Source organism: Anser anser (assembly GCF_964211835.1).
Source record: "Anser anser genome assembly, chromosome: 2".
Taxonomy (NCBI): domain Eukaryota; kingdom Metazoa; phylum Chordata; class Aves; order Anseriformes; family Anatidae; genus Anser; species Anser anser.
Window position 1 is genome coordinate 10,404,284 of NC_139721.1, and position 19,582 is coordinate 10,423,865.

The window sequence follows — 19,582 nt, forward strand, 5'->3', positions numbered from 1 at the left end:
TGCTACATGAAGTAGTGGGGTCTATTTGGGGGAAATTCATTAAGTACATACAGACTGAAATCTGAATCATTGAAACCTCTACCTTGTACTCACTTTTATTCACAAAGGACCCCACTCACTGACAGTAACAGCCAGGCCCTCACTCAGGGACAAAAATAAAATAAAATAAAAAATGTGTGAGAAGAAAAAAAGGGAGAATTTAAAAAAAAAAAAAAGCATCCTGCAGGACATGCTTCATTTTCTCTATAATTTCCAAGGTACACAGATAATTTGGTGATCAACCCAGCACAAATAAACAGAAAAAGAGTGAACAAAACAGAGACATAACAGAGACATAAGGAGATGACTGACAGAGATTTTCTCTTGCTGCAGCAAATCACTCAAAGTCTGGGTTAAATTTCCAGCTTTGCCACAAGCTGATGTCTGATCTTTGGAAAGTCCCTTGAAGGCCATTTTCATTCTGAAAACTGTCTACCTGAAAATAACACCACCTTACTCAGCAGATCTACTTTCTTGAGTACTGCCTTAATTTCATGAAATAATAATAAAAATAAAAATAAAAGATTTTGTTTTTTCTTCTGTTAAGACCTGAAAAGGCAACACAGTTTGAAGAGCTGAACTCAGATTCGGGTCTTCTTGTGCTTGCTCAACAGGAAAAAAAAAAAAATATATCCCTGCAACCTCAACATCACAAGATGTTCAAGCCTGGTCCCTGTGGACCCATTGGCTTGCACAATGTCCAGTCAAAATATGCTTTCAAAATACGCTTGTATTTCCAATAAAAAATTAGTCTAAACTCATGTTGATGTGCAGCACCTATAAACACCAGGGCAGTAGTTCATCAGAAAACGCTTCAAGACCATTTGGGTATAAGACATATTAACTACAAGACTGAGTTTAATCAGTTCATAAAAGGGATTATATAATGCGATTGCCTGCACACAAGAGACCCCTTCCAGGCCTGCACTCCTTAACCACAGAATATATCTTAAGGATAAGAGATCAATCGATGGTAAGGACCCTTCAGAGATTTGTCCATGTATGGGAGGCATATTTTAAATGTAAGTGCTTCAGCTGTGCATTCATTCCCATCTTACAACATATTCAGTAATATAACATTTAGGCAGATTATGATAAATTGGCAGTGTAATGATGGGGCTGGGATGTCCTGGGGAAACCCTGGATAATGCTGGTGGCAGAAATGGTTTGAGTAGGGTTAAATCCTTAAACATTTTGGAGTTCTCCAATGCAAATTGGTGCAAAAGAACAGCATCACCTGGACTGGAGATACAACAAAGAGCACAGAGCCAAAACCAGCTACTTTGGGACCCAGTGGAGATGATGGACAAAGCCCCCACAATGACCTTGCAGGAGCGACCCCACCTTCAGAAGCATATAAATCCTCTGACCAACACACGATGGTTTCCACATACCTCAGCTACTTCTGAACCCGCACAACAGAAGAACCTCAAGAGCTGACTTAAACTAATTGGGCTTATAAACTTGAACTCAGTGCTACATAAGTATAGCTCCACTCCTTGGAGACTGGCTGTGAGAGCAGCACACATACATATACTTGGCACTGGGCCTACACCAATAAATGATGACATGAGTGGTTCAGGGCTGGATCTCTCAGCACCTACTGCACAGTTTATGGGCAAAACCTATCCATGGATAATGGTGAATTGACTGCTTTGCTAAATAACTTCTGCTCCCACGCTCACGGTATCAAACAAATGGCCACACATACAGAAACTGAAATCTCCACACGGAGGCGAGATAGAATTGCAGCGGCTGCAGAAATCACTGCTGACCAATGCAGAAAAATCACAAGTAGCTGCCATTCACCTGTCCACAGTCAGCTGCTGTTAAGCTTTACAAAGATGATCTTTATGCCCGTATCAACAGCTTGGCACTATAGTTCATAGTCACACTTTCCTCATGCTCCAGGCTAGAACTTTGATCAATGAAATTTGTGAAAAAGCATTTCAAAGTTATTCCTCAAAGCACGGGATCTCACCATACATGAACATGTTAGGGGATTATTCAGGGTGACAGTGACTACCTGCAGAATATAGCAGGTGCAAAGAATTACGATGACTCCTTCATCAAGTGTAGAGCATAGACTGGATGCTGAATAGTTACCATTACCCCTTGATTCAGGGGATTTGGAAAAGGTGACATATATAGGCTGATATTTTTGATTTACTGAAGTTTTCTGTGGAAAAAATATTATAGAGCATATTCACCAAAACATTCAACTTCCCATGTCTCACTCCAGTGGCACAAAAACTATACAGACTTGCAATACCCTGGAGGTCAGACTGCAACTTTTAGAGATCTGCAAACAGCACAGACTGGATACAGCAGGATTGCACCAACAGGTGATGCTCCCTGTGAGACAGCTACTAATTGGTTCCTCTAATCTGAGGAAGGGTGGCTAGAGACTTGCTGTAACCCCTGTACAACATTATACTTTCTTTATATTCTACAGAAATGTACTGCAGCATTTTCTTTCTTCTTTGGGGTTTGCCTTGTGCCATCACACAAATAACAGGTTTGCTACTTACATATATGTCTATATCCTTCATATATAAATTTGAATATGTTTGTTGTATTTCTTTGTGAATACTTAATATCCATGTACCTCACACATGCTTGTGTGGCACAGATATAAGTCTGATTAAGGCAGGAAAGAAAATATACATATTTCAATTTTAGCTCAAAGAAATACAAGAAAATAAAAAATAATAATTTAGAGAGCATTTTCAAATTGACACAGTTTTATTCATTGCTGTCCACAGAATTCAAGTGGAGAAGAGAAGGTCAGTCACATAGCAGAAAAACTAATCACTGTGGGTAGAAGTAATTTTATCTGAGATTAGCCATCTAAAAGCCTACCATCTAATCTAAGACAGTTTTATAAGCTCTATGCTCAACAAAGATTGAAGGCAACGCCTAGTATTGGCAGGATCAGCAACCCTCTGAGGCAGCTCTTTCTTCTGATGACATAGAGAGTTTGGACTTCTGGGTTGCTTAAAATTCCTGGGTTTTATGCAGCTGAGGTTCTGAGACTCAAAACCTCCTCTAAGCATTTTGTACCTGCAGTATTCAGAAATAACACACAGCATGCCATTTTGCTTGGGTTATTGCTCCAATTTCATATGTTTTCTGCCAAGTTTAGAATATACCAGATCACACAGGAGTAAAGAGGGTGTTACCTTTGTGTTTCTCTAAATAATGTACATATATAACAGGGCTATTCCGTTAATCTATAAGAAATTCATTAGTTTTTAACACATTCAAGAGGGGAAAAAATCCTTAGTTCAAAGGGATGTTCCCCAATGACTGAATCTGCAATAGTCAAGAAATGTGTATTTTTTGGTAAAAGCCTTGCTTAAGAGACTAGGAATAAGAACCGTAAAGCAAGCAGACACTCTTGGCCTTTTGTATCCTTAGACGCATGACTGAAAAGCAGTGACTGGTTCAGTGCACTATTGTTCAAAGATTAAGGCAAACAGAACAAAGAAGCAGCAAGGTCATCCAGTCCATCAGAGAAGACATGCTTTCCACAGTGTCTTTTGAGCATTTTGTCCAGTCTCTTTTTAAAAGTCTCATGCTGTGGGGGTTATGCCAGCTCTTTTGAGAACTTTTCTAATAATAGACCTTCCTCTAAGAAAGAATTCCTTGGTATTTGCCCTGTTATTCTTTGCACAGTATTATGTTGCTACAATCACCTCTTTGATAACTGAACAATCTCTCCTTCATTTTAGGGCCTTCATGCACTTATATATGAGCCTCACTTAATTGTTATAGATAACAGTGTTTAGACCTTCGGTGCTTGGAAGACTGTGAAGGCAATGAACTTACAGTGTCTTGATGCAAAACTGGAGATGTGAATTCAAGCTCAAGTGAATATAATAGATGCATAGATTTCTGCTCTGGATGAGTATCGATGTCTTCTTCCCATCCACAGAGCTACACATGAACAGTATCCAGGGCAGCCTGAGGTACCTCCAGCTATGGAAACCTCACATGATTTATTTGATCAAGTTAATCCACTGTACTCAGGATCTTCTCTACATCTTGACTCATACAATCTTTCCTGAATATCTTTCTGTTGGCAACATTGTTTTGGTATAACGCGTGTCCAACTTTGAATATTTTATCATATATTTATGGGAAACCAAAGACCCTGTTCCCATGAATATCATTAATGTTGTTGTAGAACCTAGAAGCTTTGGTATCATCAAACAAATTGCTGTAAATGAGAACAGGGTCCCTGTCTCATAATTAAAAATGATACAGTTGCATATGGGACTATAAGACAACACATCACACTGATTTTGATTAACTTGTTGATGACTCCCTCATTTTGGCTTCATGTTCTCATCAGACATCAATTATTGCAATGTTTTCAGTTGAAAAGGGTCCAAGTATTGAAAACCAAATCAAATCTAATTTAAACAAAATAGGAAAACACTTTCTATCTCAAAACAACAACAAAAAATGTTACAGGAGTGACAAAAGTTTGTTGTGTTTTTTTGTTGTTGTTGTTAATATTATATTTACAGTCAAAAACAGAAGCAATATTTCAGATGAAGAATAAAATAACACTGGTTTTCATTAAAAATAATATTTTCTCTAAGTGGAAGCAATGGAAAGCAAACTTGAAAAGCAGTCTGAGAGAGGTTTTAAATACCAGGTACAATGAAAGAGAAATAGAAATTCAAGTAGGGAAACAAAACCAGAACACTTTTCATTTGAAGCTTGTATTCATATGAATGCATTTAACACAATACTTTGCACCGTAAGAGACTACTTACAAAAAAGTTGCCACCAGCAGGGAAAATAATCATAGGAGGAAGTATATGGTAGGTTTAGAAATTCACACACCCACATGTTCTTCCTCTGTCCCTCCACCCTAGTTGTGTTTGTCATTTTTCTCATATAACTTATTTTGCTTTCTTGACCTATATCTTGTCATGATCTTGGCTGGGGTAAATCTCAGTCTAGCTTTGTTTTGGTGCATTCACTATGCTGGGAGCAGATGTGTCCCACTCAGGAGCTTGCCAGCATGAAGGAATTGATCAGTGCTTAACTCATTCTAAATTCATCCGCCTTCCTAATCTTAGACTTTTTTTTTTAATTCCACAATCCACCATGTCCTGCTTTCCTTTTCCATCACAGGACTTTTTTCTCCTCTTCCTTATTCTCGTATTTGAGAACAGGCTCTCATGTGCTCAGAGAGGCTGTGTCTTGTGTATGGCCTTGTATATGTCTTTTATTGACAATTTGTCCTGGTGCCACTCTTCTTGTGATATGGGGGGAGATAAGGCTCTTGGTGCCAATCAGTTACTCTACAAACGAGATGCAACATTCCTCTGGCAAATATTTGACTAGCCTTTCTCTTGGTTTACTCCCAGCCATATATCTCAGAGAACCACAATAAAATCCTGTGGCCTACCAGATCCACGTGGGATTTCAGGGAGAGGACTTACCGGAAATTTTAAAGAGGGAGGGAGAGGGGGGGAGAGAGAAGAAAAGAAAACCAAATTATGAGCTAGAATTTCAGCTGGTATGTATTAACAAAGCTTCACTGAAATCAAGTGCTATATCATTTTCCTTTGGGTAAGAATTAGGTCACAGAAGTGAATCTCTCCTGGTATAAAGTTTTACTATTGGAAATTATTTCAGTCAGGCAATGATTTGTCATCAAGTTCAGCCACTTAATGGGTTCAGTATAGAAAAAGTTATATGTAAAAGGTCAGATGAAGCCAATGCACACCAATGTTTCCCAAGGATGTAATGCAATTCCTTCATCTTTGGCAAAGACCCGAGTTTTTGACCAAAGATGCAAAGACCAGCTCTTCACTCAATTCTCATGAATATCATAGTGTCTGTTTAATCAGTAATCTTTTGTAAAGAGAACACTCTTGGAGGATGAAAGAAAAGGAAACTCTTTTTTTTTCCTCAAACCAAAAGAGGTGGGCAGGGAACCAGCTGATGGGATGACCTGAACAGATGAATGAAATGGATATGCCTTCACTAAGAACCACCAAACAGCCCACAGCGACCAGTGTCTAGAGCAGCATATAAACTGGGATAGTGCTGCTTGATAGCCACACAGCTGAAACTCTGGTGACAGCCAACATTTTTGGCACATTCCTAGAACATTAACACTGTGATGGTAAGCAAGACGTAGGATTTAGGCAATGAGGCACCAAGGTATGCAATGTGTGGGGAAGGGCTTGAATGCAGAGAACAGCCAGAAAGCACTGAACACACACAAGTCTGGCTCAAAAATCAGCTGCCCTCACCATACTTTGGCTGTGACAAGTGCCTGTGGCTGGGATGCAGTGACAATGCAGATCTGAAGCGAGAGGAACTGGCCAAAGCTGCAGAGAAGGAACTGACTAACAGGGAGATGACAGCAGCCACTGCACAAAGGGGAACTGATGGGCTGCGGAGAATATTTTTGGAGTTCCTCAAGGATTGGTCTCAGGACTGATGTGACTTAATAATTTCATTAATAACCTTACCTCACCAAAAAAAAAAAAAAAAAGGACTGCTGTAAAAGGAATTTGCTGATGAGAAGCTTAAAATATCCGGTATTACTGAGGAGGAGAAGGATGAGGAAGTCATACAGAAAGCACCAGATAGTGTCAGTGATGGGAGTAAGGGAAAGGGAATGACTTTCAACAGGGAGAGCAAATTTAGCACTTCCCTTACTAGTCAATAAAAAAAAAAAAGTGTGGATCAGTGGTGTGATTATACTAACACAAACCTGCAATAACATGAATCCTGTAAAATTGCTTGCTCTCCAGTCCAAAGAAATGGATCAGAAGAGCTAGCCTCAGCACTGGCATCTCTCTTAAGGGCTGACTCTGACTTGTAAAATCATTGTTACGAAAAAGAATTTGGGATGAGTACCCTATGTCTATCCAAGCATTTCTGAACATTTCTGAGCGTTTCAGAGATGTTGTAAGGAACATTTTATATGAAGAAGCACTCTCAGTGACATGAAGCATGTCATTACTGGGGCTCGTCCCTCCTGTGCTGATGACTTTTTGGCCTTAAACAATTCATGTAATACTTCATTCCTTTTTCAGCATTGTTTTAGTGAAATATAGGCAATAGGCACAGGGCAGGGCCTGCTGGGGAAGTTTCTGTCGTCCAGGCACTTGAGAAGGACACTGGAACTGGAGGCTTCCACTCCTCAGACAGCCTGGGACAAGTTCACAGGTACGGGGGAAGGAACAAGACACCTGGGGACAGACAGACAAATTTCCCTGACCCACACTGTCTGATGCCCCAGCAAGGTAACACAGCACAGCCAATGAGTCAGAATGGAAAAAAACAATGCTCCAGAGATAGGGATGTGAATCAGACTGTGTGAGCCTGCCTCCAAAAAACACAGCTAAGGCTGTAAAGAGGCTAAACCCCAGAAATATCACATAGGTTCCCACTGCAAGTCCCCTCTGACTGAACTGCTATATACCCAACGGCAGCCTCACAGGGGTCAAAAATCAGGAATTTGGCCTAGAAGCAGGCACAGCCCAGGGCACCCACCTGAACCACATGTGCTGCAGTGATGGACATCTTGGAAATGCCTGTCATACCACACAGAATATTCGTTTGAGGTGCAAGAGCCACACACATGAAGGCACTGCCTGGGAGAAATGCAGTTCTGCGAGGTGTACAGGAGCCTCTGCCCCAGGTCAGAGACACAGTGCCATGCTTGCAGTTTCCCATCAGGCAGAAAACATCGCAGCTTTGCAGCATAGCCCTTGGGCATTAGTACAAGCTAGCAGATTCAGTCCTAGAGTAATTCCCCCTGAAGGTTATAAAACACAGAGGGGTTGCTTTCTGCTCTACAAGCTGTTTTTTTGGCACCAGCATTGGAACCCTCCTTGCTCAAATCATTTAAAATGTGATTTTTGAGGGGTGACTCACATCAGGCTTTTCAGAGACTTTGTGCCAATACCTCTTCAGTAAGAAATTGGAGGCATTATGATCTACAGGCTGAATTTTCCAGAATGAAGTGGGGGGAAATCACGACTATCATTTAGACTCGAGGGAAATTAAGCCAAGGTCCATAGATTTCCCACTCTCCACTGCTTCTCATGAAGAAAAATACGCCTGAGCAGTTAACATCTCACTACTTGAATAAGTGAAATCACACCTTAAAAGCCTAAAGGTTCCATTAAGAGACAGAAAGTGTTAAAAAGGAGAAAAAAAATAAAACTACTGCTGACACAAATACTGAGACTTACTTGGCTCAGGATTTTCAGTCAATCAATTAAATCAATACAGACACACTTGCAAGTTCCTATTTAGCCACACAGCCTCAATCTTAAGATATTCAAACATAGAAGTTTGGTTCAGACCATTCCCAGTAAAGATGTTATCAAAACTAAAAATGTCTTACTCTGCTGGTAAATTCATTACTCAGAGAGACTACTTGTCTGGTTTCTTGTCAGCCTACAGAGGCTTTTTTTTTTTGACAGCATAGTAACATTTTCTTTCTTCAATGCTTCATTACCTCATCTTACTCATACAATTTTCCCCATTTTATTTCATGTAAATCAAATTACTCATCAGCTCGGCAATGCCATCAGTGTACAAAGAGCCTTCTATAAAAAAAAAATAATAATAAAAGAACCTACCTATTATATCCCCAAAACAGTACTTATGCAGGTAGCATAATTTGTTGGAAAAATTTTCATAAAAGGTATATAAACTTCAATGCTCTTATAAGGGTAGAAGGACGTGGGAGAAATTATAACACAATTAGACTCTCCAGTATGTGGCTGATGTAAGGTGGTCGGGAAATATTTTCCCAAACCAGGGGATTTTTGCCTTACTACATTTTTTTGTTTCTTTTTTTTTTTTTTTTTACAAGTATGTTTAATGGTACTCATACTTCACAGCCTTGATTCATCTGCTAAGCATTCCCCTCTTACAAAGACAGGTCATAAGCAGAACATGCTCTTTATTCATCAAAATAGGTAAGTACACTGCAAGCAGCTTACAACTTCGCATGCAAGTGTTTTCTCATCCCCTGCAAGATCAAAAATAACAGCAGAAGCAGGCAGCAGACTTGTATTTGACTGTGAGAGGGAGGTTTTGCTGAGAGGTTTGCTCTTGCTCACAGCTATAGGCAACGAGTACACACAGGTTGGGTGAGGAGGTGGCAAAGGCCCAGAAGCAGGGTGCTAGGACAGGGCTTGGGGCAACCAAGCTGTGCCTTCTCAGAGGTTCCCCTTGTGGCCTGGGTATGCAGCCACATCTCCCTGCAGAGGACAAGCTCTTCTGCAGGGGAATGTTGCAGGGAAAAGGGGTGGAATGCAGGAACAGGTGAGGATTGGTGCACTGAAGGTGCTGACCCACTTGTAAATGGCCATCACAGTGTCAGTAAAAAACTATTCATTTAGAAAAACATTTTTTCAGTTCTTAATCCTCTGATCTCCACTCCTTATATGTCAAGCGACTGATGTTCAGGTGCAGGAGCACTTCTGCATATGCACACAATTCATTATTTTAAAGTGTCTCATTTTACCAAAGCTTTTTGTCCTGTCATTAAGGTACAACCAAAGATTTACATGCAAACAGCCCCCTGCAACTGACAGCATCAAAGCAGCATGAAAGCAAATGGCTGAATGCTGAGTGAGCAGGCAAGAGAAAACTGTAAATTGTACCTAGCAAACTGCCCTAGGGGTCTTACCCAAGCACGATCAATAACAGGCTCCTGATCACAAGGAATTTCTTCTGGCGCAGACAGACAGCATCTGACATTTGTCTCTCAGTCTCTCATAGATGGAACATATAGAAAAAGCTTTCCAAATGTCACTAGATTTCCAGCAAAAATGACTGCTTAGAGGACTGTCTCATATATACTGAAAGTGGTGAGAGAGGGGTCTTGTCATGAGCAGGCCAACCCAAGGAGTGAACGTTGAGGAGGTATCAGTATGATGAGACACAAGAAGGCACATCTGTGAGAATCTTTCACCTGCAACTAACGCCAATGCTTGCAAAAGCCTTTTGGTTTGTCACAGAGAAAGCAAGCTGGACTTTGAAAAGATCACTGCTCATGGCAGGGAAAGCACTAATTAGCCAGGTAATTACCCTGGGGAGTAGATCTGTGTATAGTTGCGAAGCTCAACATTTATTTATTTATTTATTTATTTATTTATTTATTTATTTATTTATTCATTTATTTATTTGTCAGGCTGAAGCAAGGCAGGATACATAGCCAGAAGCATTCTCTTTGCACAGTGTCACTGCTTTCAGCTCTGGTTGGAGTTGAGATGGAAAACGAGTTAAAGATTACCTTCCTTTTTTTTTTTTACCACAAAGTTTAATTTTCCCTCTCAATCTGTGTTGCATTTCCAGCAATTTAGCCAGTAATGAAACCAGCTGGAGATAGAGCACTATCTAGGGCTAGCAAGCCTTCAGCATGGTTCATTTCTCCAGCCTTTGCTCCCAAAGACTTCACTGAAGGAAGAAGAATGGGGAGATTTCAACTTCTTCTACCCTGTTTTTTTGCCTGTGATTTCTCCTTGAAATGCACACACCAGCATAATGCTAATCCGGAGCCAAGCACACGACACATCTCTAATTAGCATTGTTCTTGCTGTTTTACTTGGGATTTTTTCCCCTGTGAAATCCTTCTTTTTGAGTCAGAACACACTTTGCATCTTAAAACGGTTTCTGCGGCATTTGTTCAGGATTGTTCCTACCTGATCGCATCTGAAAACGTTTGCAATGGATGGCAGTGTATGTTCTTTCAACCCAGAGGAAACCTCCAGAAAAACAGGAATTTACTGAAAAATGTTACCCTTTGCTCCTCTTACTCATCCTTTTACATGATTGCAGCTGACTAGGGTGGAAATTCACAGAAGGTAAATGCTGAGCAAAGCTGTCTCCTTGCACTAAATTCATTTTCACAAGAGAAATATTTCTGCACCTTTAGCAGACACTTTATGATTTGATGGTGTGCTTTCAGCTTCTTGTACCCTATCAGGCCAGAACCTCCCCTGTAACAACCTGATCCTACACCAATATCAGCCCCTAGGAACCATACCTACCCCTGAGGCCCTACACAATGGAGCTGTTGTTTCCAACAGCTCTGTGAAATATGAGTACCTTACAAGCACAAGACATGGATTAACCCTGTGAACAAGTATTTTGGAGCTCTGGGAGGGGTCTCCATGCACAGGGAACCTTGGAGAAAGCCCTGGTTTCAGCATCGCTACCAGACTGGGAAGAAAGTGGGGACATGGCAAGGGATGAAGACAAGACCAAATTGCTATAAAAAGCCAAGCTTGGCTATAAAAAAGGTTGGGGTCTCTCCATACCAACATGCTGATGCTAGGCCTTTCTTTGCTCTTGGAACAGAGACTTCTCCACTAGCCTCCACTGAGATGGTTTGGAGCTATCTCACCACAGCTGGGGCCTGGCTCTGGAAATGAAGATCCTCCTGTCCAGAGCTGCACAGAAGCAGGCCGTTTGCTACCTGTTGCTACCAACCCCTTTTGCTCCATCAGCTGGGAACAGAGTAGCAACCTCAACAGAGCAGCAAGAGAGGGCTCTGCTGCAGCACCTTGTAGAGTGAGAAGGCACCTGGATTAATGGGGAGTCAGAAAGCAGCACAGGCTCAAGAGAAGCCGTTGAGGAAGAATGGCCTTTTAACCACTAAAACCCCAATTAAAGAAGTTTTTTGCTGTTGTTTTGTTTTTTCTTGTCTCTAACAGTATGTATCTGTCTGCAAGCAGAGTGGGGGAGAGCATGAGTGCTTTCGTTGAGCGATGGAGCTTGCATTAAGACTGAGAGCGCCTTGCTGGGGCCTTGATGGTGAGTGATGTTCGAAATCCATTTTAGAAGAGGGAGAACAGGAGCTTGCAGCACAGGCTGCCTTCCTGCTTCACACACATCGGTGATTTTGGGTCAGTAACCCTGGGAGTGCTGAGGTTGTATTAGGTTTCTAAGATTTCTAAGAAGTTGGTAGAAGAAACTAGAGGAAAACAAGCCCATTTCCTCTAGATTTTAACTTCCTACACAGGGATCCTCACTCTGATGGAAAAGTAAGAGGAATCACTGCATGGAAATGGACTGAAAGCTGCAATGACACCCTGCAGCATGAGATACAGGGCAGGGAATTTGCTGAGTTTTCAATGCCTACTCTACAGAAGGGAGAGAGTATTTTTACAGTGTGTTACTGAGTCTCAGCTAGAGTTTCACCCTTGGTTTCCCCTTGTGATTTCTTTCCTCCCCCTTGACATCACCTCCAGCTGTGTCTGCTACACTTCCCTCAGCACCATGCTCTGCATTGTCTTCACAAAGAGCCACCAGACGAAGGCAGCCCGAGGGCCAAACCCAGCACCTCTTTCTGCATATAGATTACGTGGCTGAAGGCACAGGGAGAGGTTTACGCAGGCAGCCCTCCTGCATCAGGAGGCTCGGGAGGCTGTATGTGGTGCCATGCAGTACAGAGGTCACTGACACTTCTCCCGAGACAGTGCCAATTTGGCTTTGTGCAGGAGTGGCTAATGAAGGTCTTGGAACAGATCAGTGCAGGGCTATTGCACAAGGACCGACAGTTCCTTCTTGTCAGAGCTGTTTGCTTCCTCCTATCTCTCCTCTTTCTTCTGGGTTGCATTAACAGGAATCAGGCTCAAGAATGTTGTAGGTGACATTTTGTGCTTTTGCTGCTACTGTGGGGCAAGCTTTGAGATTTCTGCGCAGCAGGAGGACAGCCAGCATTGCACCATCCCAAATAATCCCTGGCTCCAGCAGTGCACTGGGAATGTGCCCTGACCATCCCCTGATGCAGCAACAGCTCCAAGAGGGTCACTGAGCTGAGATTGCTCTGGTTTGCTTCAGCAAGTCAAATTATCCAACTAGTGCAGAGATCTGGAAGATGCAGGCATGTGAGCTTCCCTAAACTAGCCAGTCTTCACAGGTATTGGCTATAGTGGGATAACTGAATCCTGAAGTCTACAATACCTATAGGTATTGTAAAGAATATTTCAGACTGCTTTTGAACTCAATGCAAGAGTAAGTTTTGAAGACCAAAATGCTGAGATATGCTCTTTGTTTTTTCTTTTTTTCTTTTTTTTCTTTTTTTCTTTCTTTTTTTTTTTTTTTCTGGAACTCTGCAGGTTAACCTTAGGTCCTTGGGTGACTAAGGAGGGCAGGAAAGCTCCCCTCCAAGAGCTGAGAAATCAGAGGTGCTCTTCCTCCTGACCTCTCTCACCTCCCTGTCTCCTCATCACATTTCTCAGCACTGCTCCTTATTCAAATGTGCCTTCGTACTGACTCACCCAGGAGGGCAAAGATTGGGCTCCCCAGCAAAGGTTGGGCTCCCTATAAGGATTCAGTGAGATATACAACTGAGGCCACAAGAAAAGAGGACATGCTGCTTTTTCTTCTTGACTCCAGTGGCGTCCAGACCAGTATACGAGCACCACAAGAGAGCTTTGACACTAGTTGCAAGTCCTTTTCCCCTGATAGATCCCTGTACCCATGGTGTGATTCCTCAGTTATTTTAAATCTGATCAGTGGGCTTCATGAAGATTTGATGAAAGATTAAATTGCCATCTATAATGCAGAAATTTAAATTAAATAAGACGTATTAGATCAGACTGTATATTTTCTTTTTACAGAAGAAGACTTCCCAACCAGGCACGGTGCAGTGTTTTTTTTTTCAGCTGATTTTTAAATAGAAAATAAAACATACATCTGTTGATTCACAGAATCATAGAATTGTTTGGGTAGGAAAGGATCTTAAAGCCCATCTAATTCCAACCCCCCTGCCATGGGCAGGGACACGTCCCCCCAGCCCAGGTTACCCAAAGCCGCATCCAGCCTGGCCTTGAGCACTTCCAGGGATGGGGCAGCCACAGCTTCTCTGGGCAACCTGTTCCAGTGCCTCACCACCCTCAGAGTACAGAATTTCTTCCTAATGTCTAATCTAAATCAACCCATTTTTAGTTTAAAGCCATTCCCCCTTGTCCTGTCACTATACCCCCTGACAAAGAGTCCCTCCCCAGCTTTTCTGTAGGCCCCCTTTAGGTACTGGAAGGCCGCTATAAGGTCTGCCTGGAGCCTTCTCTTCTCCAGGCTGAACAACTCCAAATCCCTCAACCTCTCTTCATAGAAGAAAGTGACAGTTTGGGGGCTATCCTAGATCAGCCCACATTTCTGTTAAATCTCCATCACTGCCCCATATCCCAACTCACTTCCCCTTCATTCATCTTGAGACCCTATAATTTTTTTTCATAAGTGTTTACCACCTTCATATGTATGTAGATGGCTCTGGTTTTATCACTACCTTTGTTATCTTTGTGCCAAGTCTGTTTCTCCCCTCATTTACCCCTACTTGATATGTGGGTAAGATACCCCATTTCACACCTCCTCCTTTAGCATGAATCTCCTATTTGATACTTTGAAAGGCTGATGAAGTGATTGTACGCAGAAAGAAAGGATAACTCCAGTACCCACCAAGTCTATAATATTCAAATCTGTGAATTTTAATTATCCACATTTCCTTGACTCAGATAACATCTTTTAGGTATCAGGAGGCTCAGAACAGCATGAAGCTCACTCAGTTCAGGCTCACCTTTGCAAGGCAGGGGTGACTTGTCAAGTCTATAACCTCTACCGAAGTGGACTCTGAGTCACAATGTCATTAATGAGAGTTTGGTAGCACGACACACAGCAAGTCACTTTTAATAGCCCATCTGTTGCCACACTTCATAAAATATTTTCTCTTTATTTCTCCTTCCTGTTCTACACCTAAGAAGCAAGACAACCCTTGGTGGGTGTGTAACTGCCAGAATCATATTTGCAAATAAAGGAGAAGAAATATAGTTGTTGCCTTTCCCTCTACCCCCAAATGTCTGCTATCTCTTATCATTCCTGCTGACATTTTAACAATGCCTGCTGATGTGGGGGATCAGCATTGAGATTCTTAGTCACAAGCCAGGGCCTTATTTTACCAGGCACTGTAAAGACATAGCACAAAGGCTGCACCCCAAATGGTTGCAGGCTAACTACATTGACTCAGCAATTCCCTTCTCACTCAACATGGATTACCTCATGGGACCAACCTCCCAGTTCTTGCCGCTGCCTTTAACTAGCCTTTATGGTGACCTGCTCTTTCTGAATTCCTATTTCCTCATTCTTTTTCTTTATCTGCATACCCAAAACTAAGTTAAAAACATTTCAGTAGATGTGTTATTTTATGGCTGTCCCTTCCCTTCCCTTCCCTTCCCTTCCCTTCCCTTCCCTTCCCTTCCCTTCCCTTCCCTTCCCTTCCCTTCCCTTCCCTTCCCTTCCCTTCCCTTCCCTTCCCTTCCCTTCCCTTCCCTTCCCTTCCCTTCCCTTCCCTTCCCTTCCCTTCCCTTCCCTTCCCTTCCCTTCCCTTCCCTTCCCTTCCCTTCCCTTCCCTTCCCTTCCCTTCCCTTCCCTTCCCTTCCCTTCCCTTCCCTTCCCTTCCCTTCCCTTCCCTTCCCTTCCCTTCCCTTCCCTTCCCTTCCCTTCCCTTCCCTTCCCTTCCCTTCCCTTCCCTTCCCTTCCCTTCCCTTCCCTTCCCTTCATCTTTCATAAATGTCTTGCATTTCTAAACTGAAACATCCTTTAATAAACTCTCTTTATCTTGCCCTTTTTGTGTGATGTGAGTCACATAAATCATTTTGAAATTTAGTATCTCCATTTTTTATTTTATTTATTTTTTTTCCCTAGAGGATCTGGAAGGCGACAGGCAGAAGAGGTTATTATGAATGAACAGATCATTTTTTGAACTCATTAAATATGCCAGCATTTATTAATAATTAATGGCAACTGGGGTACATTCCCCCCTCCCCAAGAAGCCAAGAATGCTTTCTAATAGCTGTAAAACAATCCTTTGAAAATAGACAATGAATCTGTTCCTTGGGGGTAACAGTAAATGACCTGGATTGATGCCTTCCATTCCTTTTCCTCTGTAGCTTGCATTTAACAAGAACTTTAAAGAGAAGGGATTTGCTTTCTAGTCAGTTAATATTATGCTTACTTCATCTCCGCAAATGCCTTGAAGTCTAAGCAACAGATGTCACACACAACATCCTCTGCAGAAACCTTTTTGCCCACTTCAGCACCACGATGAAGCTGTATTGCAAATGCCAAGAGCTTTCCACTGAAGAAGTCTTCAGAGACATCAACCCTTGAAACCTCCTCGCAGCTAGAAAACATCCTTTCCCTCCTATAGAAGAGAAAGATGAAGCAGAAAGAGCAGCCTGCAGGAAACTGCAGGAGCTTCAGTGTCACAGGATGAGAAGGAAGACGAAGGCAACCAGATTCCTGACATCTCAGACTTCCTCCCAATGGTTGGACAGCACCGATCTTGGTGGCAATGGTCATGTACTCCACACCTCCTTCTTCATCTCCGGACCAAATCAGTCCATCTTGGCACACCGCTGAGAGAAACACATTCAATTTTTGATCACTGTTGAGTGACACAGCCACAGCAAAGGAGGAATCTGAAGTACAGGATGGAGCAATCTCACTTTGAGCACATGAGACTTGGAAGGTCTGTTATACATTCATTGCAATCAATACTGCTTGTTTCGATCTTATACAACTAAGCTGTTTACACACAGGCATGCATTAAAGCTCTCTGGTCATGAAAATAAAAGCAAAACAAGTGAGAGAAGAAAACAAAAAGAAAAAAATAGCTAACGATTGGTACATTTTTACAGAAAGTCAGAGATTTGTGTGAGAACTAGTTACTCTTTATGTCAGATGAAGTATTTAGACTGCAGGTTAATAACATTAATGAAATTTAACAGATTTTTAATTCAGTGCAGATAGAGGCTGCTCATCCTTTCAGTTCCAGTAACAGAGGATGTGTTTATGCAAAAAATTAAGGATATGGACCTTAGCCTATGACCGGAACAATGTCAGATCAGGTCTTGCATGTATAAGCCAGTTCTTCTGTCCTTGGCTTCTTGTACTGCAGTTTATACCTTTTAAAAAACAATACATAAATAGATTTATCTTTCCTTTCTTTATTCCTGTGCAAAACAAATGCAAAACTGGACCATTATAGTGATATAGAAAAAAAAAAAATTAAGGACAAAATAATATTCGTTGTATTTGTTTGACAAACAAAGTTATGGCTTCACCTGTAAGTAAAGAGGAAGAAGAGGATGATTTACTTTAACTGAAAATATTTCCAGCTAAAATATCAAATAATTTCTGGTCAATGGTGCAAAATAGGACTTACATATTCATTTATTTATTATTTTATTTTATTTTTAAGAGACAGACTTAGTGGAATTACCTAAATGTGTCCTCCAAAAGAGGCAATGTTGATCCTAAAAGCAACTTTACCCCATTGAATAAACTGACAAAGAGGAAGGAAATGTTCATCTAGAGAAGTAACAGCAAAAAATGATGAAGATTTTGACTTGAGATATGGAGAAATAAAGACATGCTGTTGTAAAAAGAGAAGGTGAAGGCAGTTGTGACCCTCTATACCTCAGCTTTGCAGGAACAAAATAAAACCACGTCTTTCTAAAGGACAATCAAAGGGAGAAGCACTCAGCAATGTCTGGTGCCCATGTTCCAGACTGAGGGGAGCAGATTGGGAAGGCCTCAGGTTAACAGTAGTGGACCTGAGGTCTGGGTGTCCTGCTGCTCATGTTGAGCAGTTGGAGAATGTTGAAATTAACAGCAAATCAGCCCAATCCCCACCTTGTGACAATTGTACAAAGCAGAGGATATGAGCCCTGTGACAGCTCTGTGGGAAATGCTCTTCCCAAACCACTTCCACTTTTAAGATTTCTCCTGTTTCACATCAGGACAAATCTGTGACCTCTAGAAGATTCTCTCAGGCCTCTGGGAGCCACCCATCCCAGATGGGTCAATAATCTAGTGGGCAGGACTTCTACGATGGACAAAGATTACCAAAGTTCAAGTCCCTTGTTGATCTAGGTTCTGGGCTGGATCTCTGGTTTTCCATGTGCAAAGCATGTCCTATAAATACCAATCTGTTGGCTGTTCTGGGCAAGGAAAGATTAGTTAATTAAAGAATATGACCTCAAATTTAGTCTTCATGTGAAAAGCACAGAAGATTAAAACCTTGGGGAGCTAGTAGAAAAATTAGTGCAGCTAGGAGAGATTCTAGTCTGGGGAGACTTTCTTTTATGGACTGATGAAACAAATTGCATTTGTACAACCCACATGAGCTTCGTGGGGAAGTAAGTTATGTGTGAACAAAAAATCACATGAAACGGTCTGAGAGAAAAGGAGGCAGCTCCAGGAAAATGGGAAGAAAGGAAAATAATATGAGATATATACTGGAAAACTCCAGAGAGAAGGGAAGTAATATGAAAAGAAATCAAAAAGAGATAGAATATGCAGCTTTGGAATTAATGGGAAAAAAAAATAAAATTATGAAAGATGTCTCCAAATGCAAATGGGCAGAGGAGGTGACTTAGGGGAAGTTCAGAGGATTTAATCTGTAAACAAATGTAAGAGATTTCAGAAAGCAAATACGGAACTAATAGTAGCAGCAGGAGGTACACAGAGAGGAGTGTTTCAACACCATGGACATAACCAAATCAGAGCAAGGAAGTGAAAGTCAGGGAGGATGGGTGATGAGGGAGGGGAGGATGCAGTAGCTAATGAAACAAGCATTGAGTTTTGAGCCTGAAAAAAATGAGAGATTGGGCCCCTGAAGAAAAATTTAAGTTCATTTCCATGACAGATCTGCCCATGGCAAGCACCACTCTCGTTGTTACCCCAAACTTACACCAGAGCAAACACAACAATCATGGTAACCAAAAACCTGCCGCCAGGATCCCAGGGCTTGTCTCCACATACCCTGCCTGGGAAAACTGTTGTCAACTTATAAAAACAGCTAATTACCAAAAACAAATTTAGAAGGAGTCTTAGGAAGTTACCTAGTTCATCCTCCTGCACAAGACAAAGGTTTTTGCACCATAATTCTTTACAGAAGTTCATCTGGTCCATATAAGTTTCCTTACATATTTGCATCCAAATTAAAGCAGTGCAGTCATGAGACTGCATCAAATTTTAATAAATATATCTGTTCCAAACCTACATCTAGCTCTGCCCAGAAAGTTGTCATCTCTACTGGCTGAGTGAGAAGTCAAGTCCCCCTCTGGGCTGCAGGTGACTGACACCTACTTTGTGGATGAAGGTAAAGCTGTATTTATTAAACTGTGTTAAATACAGTTTGGTTCCTTGCAGCATACATGTAAATCACATACACACACATGCAGCATGCAAAGGAAAAATTGAAGGTCTCTGTGCTTTTTAAAATAAATAAATAAAAATTAAAAATGTAAATATTGGCTTAAATGTATTCCAATTAAATCTGAATGTGAGTGTCAACGGTGCTACACCATGCAGTTTCTCCTCCAACCTCCAACGGATGCACTGTCCGCACCTCTCCTGCTTTGACCCACTGGCACTTTCAAGTCCCTCCAAACCCTCTGCTTATCCCCTTACAAGGGTTGTGGGACATATTTCCATGGGATGCCACAGCTGACGTGGGCCTGGACAGTGTCAG

At 41.6% G+C, this 19,582-nt stretch overlaps 1 long non-coding RNA gene across 2 annotated transcripts in view; it reads right to left on the reverse strand.

The window, feature by feature from the left end:
- LOC310893409 overlaps positions 1-19,582 on the reverse strand; it is a 105,246-nt gene that overhangs the window by 44,396 nt on the left and 41,268 nt on the right. Inside the window, exons 2-3 of one of the 2 annotated variants that reach the window (XR_014578963.1) lie at positions 16,921-17,009; positions 15,721-16,523 (exon numbers count right to left, since the gene is read on the reverse strand). The exons of the other annotated variant lie outside the window; for it this stretch is intronic. This is a non-coding gene — a long non-coding RNA (uncharacterized lncRNA). Of the gene's footprint in view, positions 1-15,720; positions 16,524-16,920; positions 17,010-19,582 lie in introns of those variants that run through there. 2 annotated transcript variants of the gene reach the window in all.